Source organism: Podarcis vaucheri (genome assembly GCF_965113315.1).
Source record: "Podarcis vaucheri genome assembly, chromosome: 1".
NCBI classification, from domain to species: Eukaryota; Metazoa; Chordata; class Lepidosauria; order Squamata; family Lacertidae; genus Podarcis; species Podarcis vaucheri.
The window spans coordinates 124,665,215-124,687,281 of record NC_138759.1 but is presented as its reverse complement, the minus strand read 5'-3'; the positions used below and the strand labels follow the sequence as shown (position 1 = coordinate 124,687,281).

Here is a 22,067-nt window from a genome sequence, read left to right as displayed (position 1 = left end):
AGGAACAATGCATGTGATTTTTTCAATAACATAGCTTACACCAATAATAGAATATCACTAGCCTGTATAATGGCTACATGTGTTAAATTTCTAAATATTGGTCTTAAACTTAAATTGGGCGGAATACTTTTTTTTTATCAGCTCTGCACCACAAAGCACTTGGTAACGCTTTTCCTGAAAATAGCTGCTATTTTCTTTCAGAGTGTGTGTACAAAAAATCCTCCTCCATGACAATTTGGTATTTTGCATTTTAAAATTAGGGTAATTCTGTATTTGAGTTCTGCAAGGCATTCTCCAAATCAGATTCAGTGGGCTACTAAGAAAAAGCATTTCCACAAGCAAGCAAGGTGATGATTGCATTAAATAGTGGAACAGAAAGCAATTTTCTCACATATTAGCCCAGGCTCCTTGATCTTGTCTCTTGATGAAACTGGGATTTAAAGTTTTTGTCCGTCTCTCATCTCATTATTTTTCCCAATTACACATCAATGCTATCACTTAACTGCTGTATTACATACAGAGAACAGTTAGCTTCCAAGACAGAATATCCAAATCACCCATAATACTTCAATAGGACATTGATTTGACTGTCTCAGCTTCCAGAGTCATGCAGCTTGTAGCAAAATGTGTAGACAAGATGGACTGTTTCAAGAAGTGGCAGAGAGACATATCTAGATTTGTCTGGCAGGGCAAGAAGCCCAGAATAAAATTTAAAATATTAACTGATGCAAAAGAGGGGGGTTTGCCCTGCCAGACCTTAAACTTTACTATGAATCAGCAGCTTTCTGCTGGTTGAAAGATTGGCTACTTCTTGAGAACACTGACATTTTGGATCTGGAAGGTTTTAATAACGTTTTTGGGTGGCATGCATACTTGTGGTACGGCAAGGTTAAAGCCCATAAAGCATTTAAAAACCATATTGTCAGGAGAGCACTATTTAATGTTTGGACAAGGTATAAGGACTTACTTGAAAATAAAACCAATGGAGGCAAAGGCTCAGAAAAGGCCAAATATGGAGGCCAAATGGCCAAAATATTGGGAGATTTTGGAGCAAGAAGGAGACAAATTGAAATTGCAGAGTTTTGAGAAATTAAAAGACAAAGTGCGAGATTGGCTTCATTATTATCAAATAAGAGAGGCATACAATTTGGACAAAAAAAATGGCTTCCAGGTGGAAAAATCAAAGTTGGAAACAGAACTGTTAGAACCCAAAACCAAGATTTTGTCAAAGATGTATAACTTGCTGTTGAAATGGAATACTCAGGATGAAACGGTTAAATCTGCTATGATTAAATGGGCACAGGACGTTGGTCATAACATTATGTTTGCTGACTGGGAACAGTTGTGGACCACAGGTATGAAATTCACGGCATGTAATGCCATAAGAGAGAATATTATGAAAATGATTTACAGGTGGTACATGACCCCAGTCAAGCTTGCAAAAATCTATCATTTGCCCGATAATAAATGCTGGAAATGTAAAGAAACTGAAGGAGCATTCTTTCACCTTTGGTGGACGTGCCCAAGGATTAAGGCTTTCTGGGAAATGATATATAATGAGATGAAAAAGGTATTTAGGTATACCTTCCTGAAGAAACCAGAGGCCTTTCTCCTGGGCATGGTCGGCCAATTGGTGTTAAAGAAGGATAGAACTTTGTTTATGTACGCTACAACAGCAGCAAGAATACTCATCGCAAAGTATTGGAAGACACAAGATCTACCCACCTTGGAAGAATGGCAGATGAAGGTGATAGAGTACATGGAACTGGCAGAAATGACTGGCAGAGTCCGAGATCAGGGAGAAGAGGCGGTAGAAGAAGATTGGAAAAAATTTAAAGACTACTTGCAGAAATACTGTAAAATTAATGAATGTTAAAGGGATGTTGGATTGAAAATAAGTGGTGTTGGTAAAAAGATTAACAAGAATATGTAAATATGGACTGATAATGGAGGAAAATATATATATTTATAATAGGTTAAGATGCTGAGTAATGGATAAGTGATAGAGGGTAAGGACTTGCTGAATTAAATATCTGAATTGGAATACAAAAAGGGAGGTGTGAGGAGGTCAGGAAACTAGTAAATGAAGTATATGATATGAAAGTATTGATTCTTTTTCTTTTCTTTTTATTTCTGTGTAAACTGTTTTCTATTTTGTTTTTTCTATGTGTCTTGTTTTTGTATTTTTTGTTCCTGTTTTTTTTAAGTTTAAATTTTGAAATTCTCTAAATGTTTGTTAAACTTCAATAAATATTACTTTTTTAAAAAAAATGTGTAATACATGTGTCTGATATGAAGAGGTCTGCTTTAAAACAGAACTGAGGAATCTCTGTTACCTTCTACAGTAGCACTTAGGGCAGTGGTGGTGAACCTATGGCACTCATGCCAGAGGGAGCACTCAGAGCCCTCTCTGTGGGCATGCGTGCCATCGCCCCAGCACAGAGCTGGCAGAAGGCGAGGGTGGCGCATAGAGTCCTCAGCTCAACTTGGACAGCCGAGCTGCCATCTTCCTCCTCCTGCTGCTGCGAGGTTGATGCTTTACACACCCTCTAGCATCTTAAAAAGCAGAGACATCACCTTGCCAACAAAGGTCTGTATAGTAAAAGCTATGGTTTTCCCAGTAGTGATGTATGGAAGTGAGAGCTGGACCATAAAGAAGGCTGATCGCTGAAGAACTGATGCTTTTGAATTATGGTGCTGGAGGAGACTCTTGAGAGTCCCACGGACTGCAAGAAGATCAAACCTATCCATTCTGAAGGAAATCAGCCCTGAGTGCTCACTGGAAGGACAGATCGTGAAGCTGAGGCTCCAATACTTTGGCCACCTCATGAGAAGAGAAGACTCCCTGGAAAAGACCCTGATGTTAGGAAAGATGGAGGGCACAAGGAGAAGGGGACGACAGAGGACAAGATGGTTGGACGGTGTTCTCGAAGCTACAAACATGAGTTTGGCCAAGCTGCGGGAGGCAGTGGAAGACAGGAGTGCCTGGCGTGCTCTGGTCCATGGGGTCACGAAGAGTTGGACATGACTAAACGACTAAACAACAACAAGCCAGGGCCAATGGGAGGCGCCGGGCAGGGCGCATCATGCGGGAGCTGGCAGGGGGGCATGGCATCAATGGCGAGCTTCAAGAAGCCACTTTGTTCCAGCGCCAGGTAGCCAGGCAGGGCCATGCCCACCTCTGCCCCGTCCTCGTTGCCCCTCACCCGGCACCGGGGCTCCGGGCCCCACCAGCCTCACCGCGCCATGATCGCCTCCCACTTTCTGGAGTACTTCTTCACCCAGCTCAACCACAGCCAAGTGCAGTGGGTGAGGACGTGCCTGGGCCCACGCTGGACACCCTGCGTAGGGGCCAGTCAGGGGTGGGTGAGGGAGCAGGGAAAACACTGTCAGAATGTATTTTCTCTAAAACCTGCTGCAGCTGCTGCTGCGGCTGCTGCTGCAGAAACAATATTTTATCCTAACAGAGAAGATGAGTATCTCATAGAGAAAACAAACCCGGTCTCATGGTGGTGATGTAAAAACATATTAACTACACTTACCTTAAAGAAGGCAAACAACGGTGCTGAGAATGGGTAACTGTTAGGTTAATGAATGGCAAAAAGATGTATATACTGTATTTTTTGCTCTATAGGATGCACTTTTTCCCCTCCAAAAATGAAGGGGAAATTCGTGTGCGTCCTATGGAGTGAATGCAGGCTTTCACTGAAGCCTGGAGCGAGAGGGGTCAGTGCGCACCCACCCCTCTCGCTCTCCTGGCTTCAGGCAGCTATCTGCAAGCCTTCGGAGCACTCCGAAGGCTTGCGGATGGCAGCCTGAAGCCTGAAGCCCGGAGAGCACAGTGCCAACTGCCGCTGCGCTCCCCGGGCTTCAGGCAGCTATCCGCAAGCCTTCTGAGCATGGCGGGATGGATCCTGCTCGCTGTCTTGGCTTCTTTGCTCTTTGGGGCGGGGGGGTGAAATAATTTTTTTTCTCTTTATTTCCCCCCCTAAAACTAGGTGCGCCCTATGGAGTACCCTATGGAGTGAAAAATATGGTACATCTTCTCTTTCAATGCGAACACTGAGAGAGCTTGCCTAGACTTCACACAAATTCCCCAGATACAATGCAATATGGTAACCAGGTACAGTGGTACCTCAGGTTAAGAACTTAATTTGTTCTTGAGGTCCATTCTTAACCTGAAACTGTTCTTAACCTGAGGTACTGTGATAGGAATTTTGAGGTCTTAGATATATGTTAAATGTTCGTAAGTGTACTAACCAAGCACGTACATAGATAAGCACAGGAAGACTGACCTGGAACCATTTTTGATTCCCAAACTGTCCAAATGTTTTCTCTGCAAGGTCAAGGAAAATGGAAAAGCCTCCCCATTGTCTGTGCCTTCACAAATCCTGTCTTAAGGGTATGTCTGTGTTTGAATAGGGTGTGACATGGCCCAGGAACTAAGTACCGTATTTTTCGCACCATAGGGCGCACCGGACCATAGGGCGCACCTAGTTTTTGGAGGCGGAAAACAAGAAAAACTTATTCTGAACCCCAGAAGCCAGAACAGCAAGAGGGATCTGGCTTCCGGGATACTGTGTGGCTGTTCTGGCTTCTGGGGTAGACGCGCCAAGCCTCTTCAGGGCAGCGGGATGAAGGCTCCTCCTGCCCGAAGAGGCTGCGCAGGGCTAAGGCAGAAGCCAGGACAGACGCGTCGCTGAAGGGACACTGCGCCTTCACAGGAGAGGCGCTGTGCAGAGAGGGAGAGGGCGCAGCGCCCCTTCAGCGAAACTGGAGAAGGAACAGAAGGAGACCCTTCTGTTCCTGCTCCGGCTTCGCATGGCAGGCGCGTCGTTCAAGGGGCGCTGCGCCTTCTCTCTCTCTCTGCGCAGCGCCTCTGCTTCACAGGAGAGGCGCTGTGCAGAGAGGGAGAGGGTGCAGCGCCCCTTCAGCAAAGCTGGAGAAGGAACAGAAGGAGACCCTTCTGCTGCTCCTCGGGCTTCGCTGGACAGGCGCGTCGCTGGGAAGCGGGAGGAAGAACAGAAGGAGTCCCTTCTGTTCCTGCTCCGGCTTCGCATGACAGGCGCTTCGCTCAAGGGGCGCTATGCCTTCTCTCTCTCTGCGCAGCGCCTCTCCTTCACAGGAGAGGCGCTGTGCAGAGAGGGAGAGGGCTCAGCGCCCCTTCAGCGAAGCTGGAGAAGGAACAGAAGGAGACCCTTCTGCTGCTCCTCGGGCTTCGCTGGACAGGCGCGTCGCTGCGAAGCGGGAGGAAGAACAGAAGGAGTCCCTTCTGTTCCTGCTCCGGCTTCGCATGACAGGCGCTTCGCTCAAGGGGCGCTACGCCTTCTCTCTCTCTGCGCAGCGCCTCTCCTTCACAGGAGAGGCGCTGTGCAGAGAGGGAGAGGGCTCAGCGCCCCTTCAGCGAAGCTGGAGAAGGAACAGAAGGAGACCCTTCTGCTCCTCCTCGGGCTTCGCTGGACAGGCGCGTCGCTGCGAAGCGGGAGGAAGAACAGAAGGAGTCCCTTCTGTTCCTGCTCCGGCTTCGCATGGCAGGCGCGTCGTTCAAGGGGCGCTGCGCCTTCTCTCTCTCTCTGCGCAGCGCCTCTGCTTCACAGGAGAGGTGCTGCGCAGAGAGGGAAAAGGCGCAGCGCCCTTCAGCGAAGCTGGAGAAGGAACAGAAGGAGACCCTTCTGTTCCTCCTCCAGCTTCCAGGACAGGCGCCTCGCGGCGAAGCCGAGGATCCTGCATTCGCTCCATAGGATGCACACACATTTCCCCTTCATTTTTGGAGGGGAAAAAGTGCGTCCTATAGAGCGAAAAATACGGTATTTATCATTACAAAAGACTGGCCAGGCTCCCCAGGCAATCCAATCTAGTAAGCAGGGTATCCAATCAAGTAACCTGCCAGAAAGGAGATAAACAACGTCAGGAGAAAAACAACATTCAAATTTCTGTTTCAGACCGCCTTTTCTGTGATGTAGGCATGATATTTCTGGGGGTGGTCTTTGACTCCAAGGTGGGCAATTTAAAATGTCTATATAAGGGCGGAGACACCTTGGTTCTGGGTCCTCCTCCTTTCTCTGTTTGGCCTCTGTTTTTTCCTCCGGCCGATGGAGAACCTACAAAGGGCTCTATAAGGGAATAAGGGCAGATTTTAATTTATTACAGTACCACTTTAGCTAATGGGGCCTCCTGCTGCCACCGCTGTGCGATTTCTGTTCTCATCCTGAAGCAAAGTTCTTAACCCGAGGTACAATTTCTGGGTTAGGAGAGTCTGTAACCTGAAGCGTCTGCAACCTGAAGCATCTGTAACCTGAGATACCACTGTACTTCTTTCTTTAGGGCTAAATAGGAGTCAGAGTAGTGACAGCTACTGAAGATTATGCACCAATTCAGGTTAAAATGCCGTTTGGCACTTTGCGATAAATAAGTGGGTTTTGGGTTGCAGTTTGGACACTCGTTCTCTAAAAGCTTTGCCATCACTGACTTGGTCACTCTTGTGTCTCAAATTTCAGTGGCACCCTGCACAACATCCAAATTTGCCGCCGCCCCCCGCCTCTTGTGCTCCATTCTAAATATTAATTGTGATGTCACTGCAGCGCCCAAGGCTAGGCACCCAGTGAACCAAATTGGTCATGCTCCCCTACATCTTCTTGTGACCTTCCATTTGCTGGATCCCCATTGTCTCTTCGCCTCCCATTGTCCCACCCCCTTGCCCATGCTGTCTAGGGCTGAGAGGAGAAAAGAGTCCTCAAGTGTGTTCACATTGCTGCCTTAGAGCACACTGAAGTTAAGGGGGTGGGGGTGTCTAGTGCATTTGACAACTCTTTCCTCCCTATATGTCACATGTTGGCCAACCAACATTTCAATGGCGGAGCTGTCTTCTTCCAGCAAATACTGTCAACAGGGATTTTTTGACGCTGGCAATAAGTTCTAAGCAAGCTCATAATGTTCCTTGTATGCCGTTGCTTCTAAAATCCTAACAATATAATTAAAGGATTCAAAGGAACAATGAATCATTGCATAACAAAGCTTTTCCCAGAACAAAGATATTTTAGAGCAGGACCACCAAATGTGGGAGAAAGGTTTTCCCTCCTGCAAACAGTGATCAGTTCTGGTTTTATAGACATTCCTCGAAACCTCGCTGGAATCATATAAAGAAGCAGAGAGTAATTTTCTCTTATATTTATACAGATGAAGTAGGACCTTTCGTAAATATAAACAAGCATTATTGCTCTGATAAAGAAGCTTGCAATGTTCTTTCCTGCTTTCCCTCGTTATTAATTCTAGACCGAAGAAGTTGTCCTCAGTCAGCAAAATGATATATATTTCAGACAGCATTTTGTCTCCGTCTCCTGGTATCACAACACCATTATTACGGAAATTACAGCGACAAAACCAGGGCCTTGTTAGCCTGTTCAGTAATACAGACTCAAACAACATGGTCTCAATCTCTGTTATCAGAAAACGTTAAGGCAAGGCAAGTTCATATTATTCTCAACAGTTCTGCAATCTTTCGGTAGACTTTCTGAATGGAGCTCACAGACCAGAATGGTTTGAGAAGCTCCTCTGTAGTGGAAAGAAAAGTACTTCCGCTCACACAATCGGAGCAGCCAGTTTTTGCCAAACTTCTCTATCCACTTAAGCCCCCTACTACCCTTGAACATTTTGCTCTTTAGGGTAGGAGGACAGGATGGGAAACATAGCTGTCAACTTACAGATTTGAAAATAAGGGACCAGCAGCCTCGAAAATAAGGGATCAGCGGCCAAAATAAGGGATTTTAGCCACCAGCTCCTTTCCTTTCCCCCATAACAGTCAATCGAAGGAGCCTCCAAAACAAATCCAAAAGCCCCCCCTCCCACGAGATCACCGCCCGCCATTGCACTCAACCAGCTCCTTTCCTTTCCCCCCCACCATGTGCCCCCGCTCCAGACAGACCTTTTCCCTGGCAAGGCTGAGGGGGCCGTCGATGACATATCCATCCGATTCCAAGCACAGGTATCTTCGACTTCTGAGCCCCTCCGAGCGAAAGGCAGGAAGCCCAGCCAGCAGCCAAACGAAGCCTCAAGCGGTGGTTCCCACAGCACAGCAACCCGGCAAAGGGGATGCAGCAAGGAAAACCACCGTCACCTCTCCGCTGGGAAGTGCTGAGCAAAGGCTAGTCCCCAGGCAACGCGGCCGGGCACAAGGCATGCAAGCTCCACCCCCCAGTCATTCTTAGACTCCTTATTGGGTGAGCAACGCAGCCAAGCAACACAGTTGGAGCCTCCCTCCTCCCTGGCTGGCAAGGAGGGAGGGAGAGGAGCTGCTTCCTTTGAAACCCGGGAAATTTAAGGGACATCATCAATAAGGGACAGCAGTGGGAAACGGTGCTGGGATAAGGGAGTTTCCCGCTAAATAAGAGACGGTTGACGGCTATGATGGGAAACGGCACAGAGGACTGCAGTGTGGGAGATTGCAGTCAAACATGCACGACTGCTAGTTAGAGCATGAAGGGGTAAAGAACCACAGAGTTGTATTGCTAGATAGACTCAGCTAGGTCACACTTTCTTCTGGAGTGAAAGTGAAAACTCCTTCCTTCCTTCCTTCCTTCCTTCCTTCCTTCCTTCCTCTCTCTCTGCACCATGTAACAAGATGGATGTGTGAGAGCATGCTCCCAAGCTTACAGCACATGTTTGGAACTAAAATACCCAAGAGTATTTTACCTGTGTTATCCTTGCTGCGGTGTGGAACAATGCATGATAGAGACTTTGAATCTGTAAGTAAATCATTTTAAACTTACATAGCAGTGTGCGGTTTGCTCACTGCAAGAGGGGTAGAAAGAGGGAAGCTGCTATGTGCAGCTGAACAGGAGAAAAAGGTCTAGCAACCTATATTCCAAACACCATACTGTGCTGCTTATTTTTGCTACTGGAGTTCTCTGTGTGCTAGCTCTGCATTTTAAATCCAGGTACCCAGCTGATTCTTTTGCTGTTCACCCACACACGTGGGTCTACAGGGATTCATATATTTAATTTCCTCCCACATACAAGATATAGGAACAGTGAGAATCGGGTGCTTCAGTGTGTGAGAGGAAGCGCTTCCTGAGAAGGCAAGGTCAGATTTTGATTGATATTAACAGCACGTATTTTATGGACACTATAAAACAGAGAGTAAGGCTGCAATGCTAACCCCGTGTATCCAGCAGTAAGCCCCGCTGAATTTAGTAGCACTTACTTCTGATCAGACATGGCTGGGATTGTACTCTAAAAGAGGCATATCACTGATATAACTCACTTGCATAAATGTGAACAAGTCAAACTATAACCTGAAATGGGGGGAAACGTCTGAATGCTGGGGGCTTGTGCTGTGCTATGTATTAGAGGATTAAAGCTAAACTAGCCAGTAGAGAACTGTCAAATATTTACCAAGCCATTCACTAAATTATATGAAGAGAACAATTTACTGGATAATGGCGTGTGTGCCTTCAGAACGCTCCAGACTCTTTTACTTTCCAGCACCTGAGGTTCCTGCTAAATGAAATGTAGACATGGCTTTAAAATGTTTGAAGCACTCATCCGGAAAATTAAGGTCAATGTTGAACAGATGGCTCCTGCAGGGTGAGGGGATTCTATTTCAACTATTTTTATGATTTTTTTAAAAAAAGCTATAAATGCGGGGGCGGAGAGTTTGATGGAATGTACGGTGCTCTGTATCATTCTCCTTCCCAGCTAGCGAAACCTCTTCCGCATGGGAGTGTTAGAATTCCTGCTCCATGATTGCAGTCATGGGATTTTTGTCTATCACATGACAGTATATGTTTTGACTCCACAAAGTGGGAAGTGACGGAGAAGACAGGATGTTTGTGTTACTGTGTTCCGTGAAGTGGGACTATTGTCCTTTGTTCTTTTTCTCTTTGCTGTCTGACGCTAGAGAGAGAGGAAGCCCTGTTGCAGTGCTCCGTGTGTGTTTATATGTAAATAAAGTAGATTAGCCAAAATGCTGAGCTACTGAGGTCTGTCACACATGAAACACAAACTCTGCGGATTCCTAAGTGTGCCAGTGTCGGTTGGCATCAGTCGCTGTGATGTTCAGGCTGAAGAAAGCTTTTGAAGCTCCCGAACAATTGACCAGGAGGGGGAGAAGATGCCAGTTGGGCATGTGTCTCTACCAGGGCCCTACTCGTGTGTAGGCTGAACTCCTGACGGGGAGAATGTTCCTACTGAAATGTTACAGCCACAAAACCAACATTTAAATCTAAAGCACACCGCACATTTAAAGCACATTTAAAGCACATGACTTCCCTCCAAATAAAAAATGCTGGGATCTCTTGTTTACACCACAGAGTGGCAATGCTCAGCACCTGTTACAAACTACAGTTCCCAGGATGCTTTGGGAGGAATATAATAATAATTTATTATTTATACCCTGCCCATCTGGCTGAGTTTCCCCAGCCACTCTGGGCGGCTCCCAATCAAGTGTTAAAAACAATACAGCATTAAATATTAAAAACTTCCCTAAACAGGGCTGCCTTCAGATGTCTTTCAAAGATAGGATAGCTGCTTATTTCCTTCACATCTGAAGGGAGGGTGTTCCACAGGGTGGGCGCCACTACCGAGAAGGCCCTCTGTCTGGTTCCCTGTAACCTCACTTCTCACGATGAGGGAACCGCCAGAAGGCCCTCAGCGCTGGATCTCAGTGTCCAGGCTGAACGATGGGAGTGGAGACGCTCCTTCAGGTATACAGGACCGAGGCTGTTTAGGGCTTTCAAGGTCAGCACCAACACTTTGAATTGTGCTCGGAAACGTACCGGGAGCCAATGCAGATCTCTCAGGACCGGTGTTAATGTGGTCCCGGCGGCCAGTCCCAGCCACCAGTCTAGCTGCCACATTCTGGATTAATTGCAGTTTCCAGGTCACCTTCAAAGGTAGCCCGACATAGGAAAGCCAGGTGATTTAAATGTGCATTAAATGTATGGTGCGGGCAGGGCTTTTTTTCAGCTGGAACACACCGAAACACCTCTCTAGTGGGCACCATTGCCACTGTAGGAGAAGGAGAGAGGTGTTCGTGGTGAGTTCCGGCACCCCTTTTTGTAGAAAAATAGCACTGGGTGTGATAGAAGCACCTTCCTAATGCTATGCAACAGGCTCCTTCTCCCCTAGCTTTCAAAATAAACATCAAACGTTCTGTGTGATATCTCTCTTCTGTTCCAAAATTCAGGCAGAGTTCCAGGGAAAAAGAAAATGTTTCCTAACCACTGCCACCTTCTGTACAAGTTGGAGAGCAGGGAAAACACACTTCTGCTCTTTAGCACCATAGTTTTAAAGACCGGAATTCCATCGCAGTCCCCAAGGACTCTGGTTACAAATGACATAAAACTGGTCCCCGAATAAGCTGATGACGATCATATTGTAAAAGTTGGTTTTTTGCCTAGGGCAGGCGTGGGGAACCTTTGTTTCCGAACTACAGCTCCCATCATCCCTGACTATTTTGGCCATGCTTGCTGGGGCTAATGGGAGTTTGGCAACATCTGAAGGGACAATGGTTTCCCAAACCTACCATAGCAGAACATCAGCATTGCTCATCAGAACTGCCTTTCTTTATTAGACTAAAGGTAAAGATAAAGGGAGGACGCGGGTGGTGCTGTGGTTTAACCACAGAGCCTAGGACTTGCCGATCAGAAGGTCGGCGGCTCGAATCCCCTTGACAGGGTGAGCTCCCGTTGCTCAGTCCCAGCTCCTGCCAACCTAGCAGTTCAAAAGCACGTCAAAGTGCAAGTAGATAAATAGGTACCGCTCCAGCAGGAAGGTAAATGGTATTTCCGTGTGCTGCTCTGGTTCGCCAGAAGCGGCTTAGTCATGCTGGCCACATGACCCGGAAGCTGTACGCCGGCTCTCTCGGCCAATAAAGCGAGATGAGGGCCGCAACCCCAGTGTCGGTCACGACTGGACCTAATGGTCAGGGGTCCCTTTACCTTTAAAGATAAAGGACCCCTGGATGGTTAAGTCCAGTCAAAGGCAACTCATGGGGTGCGGCGCTCATCTTGCTTTCAGGCCGAGGGAGCCAGCGTTTGTCCACAGACAGCTTTCCGGGTCATGTGGCCAGCATGACTAAACCGCTTCTGGTGCAACAGAACACCGTGACAGAAACCAGAGCACACGGAAATGCCGTTTACCTTCCTGCCACAGCAGTACCTATTTATTTACTTGCGCTGGTGAGCTTTCGAACTGCTAGGTTGGCAGGAGCTGGGACAAAGCAACAGGAGCTCACCCCATCACGGGGATTTGAACCGCTGACCTTCTGATCAGCAAGCGCAAGAGGCACAGTGGTTTAGACCACCTATTAGACCAAAGGCTCCACTCAGTCCAGCATTGTCCAGCCAGGAAACTCGGCAATGCCTACAATCACAGCATGAAGGCAGTAGCCGCTCCTTGTTGTCTGTCCCTGGCACTCCTTCTTGGACCAATTTGCAAAGTCAAGCTAGCTACTTCCAGCATAGGGCTGTTGACTCACGGTGAAAGTCAGCCAGGGGTGTATTAGATGATGAGCAGTCTCACAACCAAATTGTAGACAGAGGTGGAATATAGACACATATAAAAAATGCCCTGAAAATGCTTCTTTTTTTAACCTTTTTTTAAAAAAAATTGAATTTCCCATAAAGCTCACCATCGCCATCTAGAGTCACATTGTATATTGCATGTAAAACACACTTAAAACGTTTTATTTGCAGCTATATAGATGAGTCCTCTGCATAGTTTTCTCTCTCTGAGCTACTCCATCTCCCCTCCCTCTATCTCCCTGTCCATGTTGCCATTTTCCACCCCAACTGACTGCTTGCAGAGGGTTGCACATGAAAGTTGGATGAACGTTGGGTCCTTGGGTTGCAGGTTTTTCCTCCCCCAGACCCTGCTGGTTTGCTTTCCTGAAATCCTACTGTAAAAGTGCATAAAATGCAGATATTGCCGTGCTTCACAATCAAACCACATTCGAGGCTGCAATCAGGCAAGAGCTGCACTTTCACTTTGCCTGCTCAAGCTGATTAGCTCAAATTAAATCTCATGCCAATCAAGCGGGGGGTGGGGAGGAAAGAGCAAACAATTCCATAACGCATAAGAGTGTCTTATCCCCCCCCCCAATAACAGGAAAAAAAAGAAAAATAGCAGGTGTAAACTGCTATTTATTCTAGTTCCTCCTCACCACTCCTGATTCTCAAAAGCTCCTTCATCTTGACCAACTTCCATGCATTTTCAGAATGCCTCAAGGGCAGCGATACCATGGTGATGGGTTACACTGGACAGAGCAAACTAGGCAGTACAGTACTACCTTGGTTTTCGAGCAGCTTAGTTTTTGAACATTTTGGCTCCCGAACGCCAGTTTGCAAACTATTTTTGGAAGCCGGACGTATGATGGGGCTTCCTGCAGCCAATCAGAAGCCGTGCTTTGATTTCCGAACATTTTGGAAGTCGAATGGACTTCGGGAACAGATTCCATTTGACTTCCAAGGTACAATTGTACAGTGGAACATCGATTTTCGAACTTAATCCGTTCCAACTTCCAAAAACTGTTCAGAAACTGGAGCAGTTACTTCTGGGTTTTTGGCATTCGGGAGCTGAAATGTTCCAAAACAGAGGTGTTCAGGAACTGAGGTTTGACTGTACAAAGCCAAACATCCCCCCACCCCACCGGTTGAAAGTCTAAATTGTCATTAGGGTTGATTCTACCACAATACCTGTGCTATCTCATAACCTCACGATTTTCCAGGGCAGCCCTGAATTGCAGAAACCATCCCAGTGTCTGATTTGATCCTGGAATGTTCTGCTTTTCCTTTTTCCTGCTCTCCTCATCTCAGAGAACAATTGAAAGTGGTGGAAAGATCAGACTCCCACCACTCTGGTCAGAGAGCCTCTGTATATGTATATGTATATGTATATGTATATGTATATGTATATGTATATGTATATGTATATGTATATGTATATGTATATATGACAGATAAAACACGGGAGAAGCTTCCCAGTTTTGAAGAGAATGTCCCTATTTTCATCTAAGAAATGTTAGCGGGTATGCCATCTCTCCAGGGAAAGCCAACACTTTTCAAACAGAGGTTGGGAAACTTTTCTCAAGCCAAGAACAACTTTGTCTCATGCGATACCTTCCAAAGGTTGCAGGCTAACGACAGCTGTGTGGCCAGAGCAACAAAACAGGACCTTGTGCCTCCTCCGAGCCACACAAAAGTCAAGGGTTCAAAACATGCACACCTCCATCCCCTTTCAGGCAAGTTAAGAGGCATGGTTGGAGTTCACATTCACATTCCAGCCAGACAAAAGCACACACATTTCGTTAGAGCTGATAAAAATTGCATTTAAAACCCAGCAATATTCAGCATACAAACATACATGCATCGCAAAATATTATAATGTATAACCTTCAGATAACCTGGAGGATCAATGCCCACTGCAGTCTCTTTCAAACTGTGTTTTTGTTTCTCCTTTGGAGAAATGGGATTCTGCAATCCATAATGCTTAAACAGCTTTTACCTTCTCCTGATAGAGCAACGTGCCTTCAGCTGAAATAACTATCCCAAGAGACGCTGTTGCAGGCATCTAGCTAAGCGTTTCCCCTCCTTACTCCTCAGATGCGGAGCCATGCAAAGCAGAAGACAGAACTGCGAAACGAATGCCACTTAGCCCATTTCCCAAGTGAGAAATGGGGGTGTTGCTCCACACGACATATTTAAAACTAGTTTAAAAGCTATTATCTCTTCCCAGGGAACCTTGGCGACTGTAGTTTGCGCTGGGGGAAAGACGAGTGAGGGATCTTTAAGAGAAAATGCTCAATGTATCGCCAAACTACAGCTGCAACGGCAAATTATGTGGTAAATCAGTGGGCTGGATCCACAGAACACAGGGAGGCAAACTCAGGTCTTGTAGAGGGACTTTCCTGGTTTCTCCTCTCCCCTATTACAGCATACCCTCCAACATTTCTCTGACAAAAATAGGGACGTCTTATTAAATAATAATAATAATAGTACCCCATCATCTGATTGGGTTGCCCCAGCCACTCTGGGTGGCTTCCAGCATATATTTGTTGTTTAGTCGTGTCTGACTCTTCGTGACCCCATGGACCAGAGCACACCAGGCACTCCTGTCCTCCACTGCCTCCCACAGTTTGGTCAAACTCATGCTGGTAGCTTCGAGAACACTGTCCAACCATCTCGTCCTCTGTCGTCCTCTTCTCCTTGTGCCCTCCATCTTTCCTAACATCAGGGTCTTTTCCAGGGAGTCCTCTCTTCTCATGAGGTGGCCAAAGTATTGGAGCCTCAGCTTCAGGATCTGTCCTTCCAGTGAGCACTCAGGGCTGATTTCCTTCAGAATGGATAAGTTTGATCTTCTTGCAGTCCATGGGACTCTCAAGAGTCTCCTCCAGCACCATAATTCAAAAGCATCAATTCTTTGGCGATCAGCCTTCTTTATAAAAATATTTAAAAACTTCCCTATACAGGGTTGCCTTAAGGTTGTATATTCACTTATCTCCTTGGCTCAGGGGTTGCAGAACTCCATACCCTCCAACATTAATCCAATGGAACTACGGGTGCCCTAAGGAAAAGCGGGACATTTAGGCATCAAATCAGAAACCAGGATGGTTTTTGTGAATCGGGGACTGTCCCTGGAAAATAGGGGCACCTGCAGGGTCTTTACAACCTGCTGGGCCTCAAAGCCACTCCTTTTAGGGTCAAGGAGCATAGGAAGTTGCCTTGCACTGAACCAGACTGTTGGTCCATCTGCCTCAGGACACGGACTGGAGGTGGACCTTTTGCCTGAAAAGGAGATGTCCTATGACTGAGCCATCATGGCTGGAACATCATGTTGCCTTGCACAAACAATACTGCCCTTCCACTTGTGGCAAACTTGTTATGTACTGAGTTGAATAGGATCCAAACTGCAGCAGTCTGATTGGTCCTAGAACAATAGGATCCAAATTGCAGCAGTCTGATTGGTCCTAGAACAATAGGATTCAGAATGCAGCAGTCTGATTGGTCCAAGAACAATGCAGCAGTATGATTGGTTGGCAGGAACCACCCAATCATGCTCCAGATATAAGTGAATCCACAACCTGATTGGCTTACAGTAGAATTCCAGAATTAACCTATCATGTGCAGCCCATTGTGTAAATAATGTATATAAAGCAGATACTCTGAGGGGACTTTCATTCATTCCTCCTCACCACTATGAGCTGAATAAAGAGCATGAAATCACTTTGCGACTCTGAGTATATTTCAAAACTGCTTTGCGATCCAAGCCAGCATGTCAGCTGTGTGCACACGCAATCACATTTTCCTACACAACAGGACAATTCGATATAAAATCGCGGGGGTCTATAGGTACAAATGGCAGAAAGCCTGAGCTCATGGGCTCAAGATATTTGGCGGCAGAAGAGCAATCTCTCTCTCTCTTTTTGGTAATGTTGGCATCAACCGTGCAACCGTACACCACTAGAGGGAGTATTCAGTCTGACATTTGGCAATGCTGAGCGAGGGATGGATATTTATGTTGTTACTGATGCTTGCCTAATGTAAATAGTTTTGCAGCCTGCCCTGCCTGCTTTAACACTAGGAAGCATGCACCGTTCAGATGTGGGTCTACCATGTCCCAAGTCCCAATGCCCCACTCCCCATTCCTGAAAGCCACTGAGAAAAGGCACAACTGCCTCGCTTGTAGTCACCAAGCAGCTCCTAAACAAAGCTGTGCTGCAACAATGGCCTCTAGAGCAGGGGTCAGCAAACTTTTTCAGCAGGGGGCCGGTCCACTATCCCTCGGACCTTGTGGGGGGCCGGACTACATTTTTTTTGGGGGGTGAACAAATTCCTGCGCCCCACAAATAACCCTGAGATGCATTTTAAATAAAAGCACACGTTCTATTCATGTAAAAACACCAGGCAGGCCTCACAAATAACCCTGAGGTGCATTTTAAATAAAAGGGCACATTCTACTAATGCAAAAACACACTGATTCCCGGACCGTCTGCAGGCCAGATTTAGAAGGCGATTGGGCCAGATACGGCCCCCGGGGCCTTAGTTTGCCTACCCATGCTCTAGAGCAGCGGTTCTCAACCTGTGGGTCCCTGGATATTGTTGGACTACAACTCCCATCATCCCTGAGCTGTGGCCTTGCTAGCTAGGGGTGATGGGAGTTGTAGTTCAACATCTGGGGACCCACAGGTTGAGTTAGGCTGCTCTAGAGCATATGCAGTGAAAACTACACTCGACTGAACTAAGGAAGGGCATCGTGGCACCAGTGGCAATATTTACAAGCCACGCATGCAGTCCTATTTACACAAATCAAACCCGGGGAGAATACTGCTCAGATAAGGCATCTCCCCAGCTTCAACGAGCAGGGAGCACTGTTCCTCAATTTCCCTCCCTGCCCCATAATAATCTTATTTCAGTTTGCACACCAGAGGAAGCTTCTTGCCAAATCCTCTCTGCGGCTGCTTTTTGGTCTCTGGAAATCCCAGAACGGTAAAAGCAAGCACAAACTAATCTATTCAACTGTTACTTCCACTCCAGGTTTTGAGACAGTGAAGGGAGGCTCATATGTCCACATTTATGTGTGCTTCCCTTTGCCTATTCCAAGTTAGGGGGCAATTATGTGGCAAGAGAACAGCGAGTTGGAGACAGTCGTGTGTTTTCATCATTTCAGGTAAGAGAGCTCTGCCTACCTGGAAACGATGCCTTATGAGGAACGGCTAAGGGAGCTGGGCATGTTTAGCCTGGAGAAGAGGAGGTTAAGGGGTGATATGATAGCCATGTTCAAGTATATAAAAGGATGTCACATAGAGGAGGGAGAAAGGTTGTTTTCTGCTGCTCCAGAGAAGCGGGCACGGAGCAATGGATCCAAACTACAAGAAAGAAGATTCCACCTAAACATTAGGAAGAACTTCCTGACAGTAAGAGCTGTTTGACAGTGGAATTTGCTGCCAAGGAGTGTGGTGGAGTCTCCTACTTTGGAGGTCTTTAAGCAGAGGCTTGACAACCATATGTCAGGAGTGCTCTGATGGTGGTTCCTGCTTGGCAGGGGGTTGGACTCGATGGCCCTTGTGGTCTCTTCCAACTCTATGATTCTATGATTCTACCATTGAGCTGCCTCTCAGGGAGAGAGGCCAACACTATTGTGTCAGAGGCGGGCAGAAATGCAGCCTCTCCCATCATTCCCAGGGGTAGGCAAGGACACAGATCCTGGCAAGCCTTAACTGCTCCTTATGGGGCAGAACGAGACAGGCTCAGCCTTCGCGTTAATGAACCAGCTATTTTGAAAAGGTCTTTCTTACAAGTATGGCTGCCTTGTCAGAAGAGAGGGCATGCCAGGTATATAAAAAGACATACCTAGGTTTGTGCATTTAAAAACATTCAGGTTTTTTAAAAGTCCCATTGTGTGAAGTCAGTGCTTTCTTTTCTTTAGGAAAAAAGTGCTGGTATTCACACGAAGTTTTTACAGTAAGTGGCACACTTTAAACATTTGGGGGCAGGGAAAGAGTGTCAGTACTGCATACTCTCAAGTACAGTGCTACTGTGGTTCTCAAACACCTTGGTACTCAAACGACTTGGAACCCAAACACTGCAAAACTCGAAGTGTTCCAGTTTGTGAACTTTTCCCAGAAGCCAAACATGCTGTTCTGAGTCTTATGCTTCCAATTTGAGAGCCACACTTCCATTTTGAATGATACGCTGAGGTCTGTCTGATTTTGCCATTTATTTTGCCTTTTTGTTTTTGCAGCTTTTTTGTTTTGTTTTTGTGACTGTGTGGAACTCAGTTCAGCTACTGATTGATTGATTGTGTGACTGCGGTACATTGTTTATTGCTTTCATTTTATAGATCAACGGTCTCATTAAATAGTAAAATTCGTGTTAAATTGCTGTTCCAGGGGTTGTTTTTAAAAGTCTGGAACAGATTAATCCATTTTGTATTACTTTCTGTGGGAAGGCACACCTTGGTTTTGGAACGCTTTGGTTTTGGAACAGACTTCCGGATTGGATTAAGTTTGAGAACCAAGGTACCACTGTACCCCCAGAAAAAAAAAAACACTGGGCTGGGTATTCATTTCACAATGATCATGGATGAGGATGTTAACAACCCTCAGAAATACAGAAAGTTGAGATCTGTTGACATCTAACCATCGTATTTAAAATGGTGTTACTTTTAGGGCAGCCTTTTCCAAACTTGGTGCCTTCGACTACAACTCCCATCAAGGTCAGAAAGCCTGGACAATCGTTAGTTATAAATGGGAGCCCCAACAAGAACTGAGGGACAGCAGGCTGAGGAAGACTGCTTTAGGGGGCAAAAGTGAACAATGGTAGACAACATTAAACAATGCTCATTGTCACTGAAAGCTGTCCCAGCAGAATTGTTCAACCTTCCTCTATGTCATGAACCAAGCAACCATCAAGGGTTAGACAGGTTTCTTTCTTCCCATGTGGGGCGCTGAGGCTATATTACGAGCGAGAGCCATATGTATTCTTAGCGACTACATAACAGGGAGTGGGGGAACTGAAGAAATATCCAGAAGTAAGGCTGGCAAAAATAAGTAGAGGCTCCTCCTGTGTCACCTCAGCCCAAGTTCTCTTGGCTTGATGCAGTTTCCCCTTAAGAAAATTTAAAAGAACAAAGTGATTAATCAAGGGCAGCAAGACATTTAAAACCTGGAAATACATATGGATATATTACTAACCATAAATATGTTCTTGGGTTCATCTGCGAAAGGGTGTCTTCCCGGAACAGCTCTGCCCTTTCTTTTGCCAGAACATCTCTTTAAACATCAAGGTTCAGGACAAACCAAACAGAACGTGCCACTAAAGTCAAGCAAGTTTGCTTCTCTTCCTTGCAATTTAGCGATTTCAACCATGTACGATGCTTCTAATGTATCCGTTTTGTGAGCAGCTGGCATTTGGGCTCAGAGCATAGCTCATCCACATGTAATTAAAAAGGGTGGGTTAGCTGGCAAGGTCACCCTAAAGGGACACGCTTCCGTTGTGCCAGTCTCAACCAGCACCCCTTTCTTTGGATATTTTATACTTTACCTGTTTACGATGGCCTGGGAACTGGTGGTTGTAAACCAATGAACGCTTCAAGTTCCACACAACCGGGAGGCTACTTCCCAGTTACCCCCAGATCACCTCTATCTGAGGGAGCCAGCCTGCTGTTGCCAAGACTCCCAAATCCCATTGCTTCCAGCCACTATGGCAAACGATGAGGGTGGGTGGAAGTTGAAGCACAGTGTTTGGCGAACACCACACCGACTACCTCAATGCCCTTTAAGAAGTGAGCTTCTCTCTGAGCCACTGCTACTGAAGAACTTGTTTTGGAATGGCAAGCTTTCCAACAGTGCCCAGTTACTGAAGCACAGATCAGAATTTTGCAGGATCACAATGCAGGCAGAACTAAAACCCATGCTCATTGCTGTATTTTTACTTACCGTATTTTTCGCTCTATAAGACGCACTTTTTCCCTCCTAAAAAGTAAGGGGAAATGTGTGTGCATCTTATGGAGCGAATGCAGGCTGCACAGCTATCCCAGAAGCCAGAACAGCAAGAGAGATTGCTGCTTTCACTGCGTAGTGATCCCTCTTGCTGTTCTGGCTTCTGAGAGTCAGAATATTTTTTTTCTTGTTTTCCTCCTCCAAAAACTAGGTGCATCTTGTGGTCTGGTGCGTCTCATAGAGCGAAAAATACAGTATATCATTAATGCCATTACTGCTTTCTGTTTTATAAGCAAAGGAAGCCTTTGTAAACAAGAAAGATGAAGATGGCAAAAACGCTCATCAAAAGTTTGCAGATTAAGAGTGGCGCCAAGCAAGAAACACTCTCCACACTCCTATATATTCTTGGAAATATAGCTGGTGAGACCTGTTTCCAAATAAGCTTCGTTACAGATGAAATCAAACACACACATTTCAGAGCAGAAAATGATCTTGACAAGGGGGGAAATGGTGGGGTTTTTTTGCTTTTTGCTTTACATGGTTAGTGCAACTTTTATTTATGAGGTCCGCTTCAAGAATATAACAAACAAAAAGAGAAGGAAAAACAGTCATTTTACAGCATTTGTATGAATTCCAAATAAGATTTCTCTTCCCCCCCCCAAACAAACAAAAAGGATTGAAAATAATTCTAGGGTTACCCAGTACAAAGACACATTGAGAATGCTTACAATATAAAAAGGAAAAACCGCACATATTTTGCATGACCCCGGGAGTTATTTTCCCCCTTTCCGAACTCAGCAGCTTGAAAACAATTCGCACTAAGCGGCAGAAGGCTGCCCTTTCTAGAAACTGAGGTATTACCTCTAGAAGCAGAAAGCGTTACGTGTGCAAATTGGCCCTTGAGAATTTTGAGGGCGGCTCTTGCAAGAAAAGCAGGCATGCCGGCACGAATCGCATACACAGGTTTCGTTTTAGCTCTTCGCTCCAAACACACTTTGCACCGGCTGAAACCATCAGCAGGATACAGAGGTAAAACACTCCCCTGGGGTGCAAGGGTGAGGTTGAATGTGCCCCCCCCTAAATACACACACTTGTGGGATGGAGGGCTCCAAAAAGAAAACCAGTGTGTCAAGAAGTACAGCTCAAGCCAGATTAATGCCTGGCATACGGTTTCTCTGTTTATGGGGATTCCCTTCCTCTTTCTCCCAGCACCGTCACATTGGCAGGGCTGACAAAAAATGGCCGGTTTATGCAGTTTGCAGAACCGAGTGGCAAAAAAAATCTCTCTGGCCTCTGAGAAGCTGTGCTTTACAAAAGCCGTATCCTACTGGATCTTCAGATGCCATCACAGCTTCCATGAAGGTCAATTCCAAGCCATCCAAGAGGCACATTAAGAATTTCAATTTGTTTTTCACGCAGCAGCGCCTACTGAACTAAAGAGGTGGGCTTTGCATTCCTGGAGAGAATCTGGGATTTTAAAATAGATCCTGGAGAAGCAGCAGGCATAGTTTGGCACGAGAAGGTGCGCCTTCTCTAGTTGAACGCAGCCACCATCACTTACCCCACCCCACCGGAGGGAAAACACCAGCCCCCTTTTTTATACCACCATTGGGCAGATCATCTCCACTTCTCA

General features: G+C 46.2%; 2 long non-coding RNA genes across 2 annotated transcripts in view; one reads left to right on the top strand and one right to left on the bottom strand.

The window, feature by feature from the left end:
• The window catches only part of LOC309525749, a 76,733-nt gene extending 55,599 nt beyond the window's left edge, over window positions 1-21,134 (top strand). Inside the window, exon 2 of the long non-coding RNA XR_014216528.1 lies at window positions 20,852-21,134. This is a non-coding gene — a long non-coding RNA (uncharacterized lncRNA). The remainder of the gene's footprint in view (window positions 1-20,851) is intronic.
• LOC309525232 lies at window positions 16,248-19,782 on the bottom strand. The gene is made up of 3 exons (XR_014216114.1): window positions 19,688-19,782; window positions 18,095-19,601; window positions 16,248-17,680 (listed from the first exon to the last, which is right to left on the bottom strand). It is a non-coding gene; the product is annotated as an uncharacterized lncRNA (long non-coding RNA).
• Window positions 21,135-22,067: the final 933 nt, after the last annotated feature.